The following is a 1,224-nucleotide window of genomic DNA, read 5'->3' on the forward strand; positions in this document are numbered from 1 at the left end:
ATAATGCTGAGTACAGTTCTCGGTTGTGTGTCTGCAGGTCCCGGACCCCCGGAAGCCGCCCGATCATCTCTCTCCGCGCAGCACACAGACCGCCGTTGTCTCCTCGCAGCCGGGAGTCAGTCAGGTGAGAACCCAGCACAGTTCTCGTGTCATTCCGGAGACCGCCGGAGGGTCCGATACAAGCCTGGTGTCCACCCGCGGGGATGTGCATTTCTGTCTGGTGAACACTGCGTGGGTCACAAAGGTGGTGGGTGACCACTTTGTGGGTCATGATGGTGGTTGGTGACCACTTTGTGGGTCATGATGGTGGTTGGTGACCACTTTGTGGGTCATGATGGTGGTTGGTCACCACTTTGTGGGTCATGATGGTGGTTGGGGAACACTGCGTGGGTCATGATGGTGGTTGGTCACCACTTTGTGGGTCATGATGGTGGTTGGGGAACACTGCGCGGGTCATGATGGTGGTTGGTGACCACTTTGTGGGTCTTGATGGTGGTTGGTGACCACTGCGTGGGTCATGATGGTGGTTGGGGAACACTGCGTGGGTCATGATGGTGGTTGGGGAACACTGCGTGGGTCATGATGGTGGTTGGGGAACACTGCGTGGGTCATGATGGTGGTTGGGGAACACTGCGTGGGTCATGATGGTGGTTGGGGAACACTGCGTGGGTCATGATGGTGGTTGGGGAACACTGCGTGGGTCATGATGGTGGTTGGTGAACACGGCGCGGGTCACGATGGTGGTTGGTGAACATTGCGCGGGTCACGATGGTGGTTGGTGATCACGGCGCGGGTCACGATGGTGGTTGGTGAACATTGCGCGGGTCACGATGGTGGTTGGTGAACACTGCGCGGGTCACGATGGTGGTTGGTGAACACTGCGCGGGTCACGATGGTGGTTGGTGATCACGGCGCGGGTCACGATGGTGGTTGGTGAACATTGCGCGGGTCACGATGGTGGTTGGTGAACACTGCGCGGGTCGTGATCTGGATCTCTGATACATTTCTTTGATATTTCCAGCAGATTGTTCTGAATTTCCGGGAGCAGGGGGACGCACTCGCACTGGACAGCGTGTCTCCTGAAGCCGTGTCTCCGTGTCACAGGGGATGCCACAGCTCCCAGCGAGTGGCCAAGCAGGTACGGGGCCCACAGGTGACGCGCGGAGAGGTTATTTGGTTCCGTCTGATCATTGTTAGGAGCCCCCAGGGGCCCGCGGAGAGCAA

This window comes from Nanorana parkeri, unplaced genomic scaffold, assembly GCF_000935625.1.
Source record: "Nanorana parkeri isolate BGI_ZX_2015 unplaced genomic scaffold, ASM93562v1 scaffold2109, whole genome shotgun sequence".
Classification (NCBI taxonomy): Eukaryota; Metazoa; Chordata; class Amphibia; order Anura; family Dicroglossidae; genus Nanorana; species Nanorana parkeri.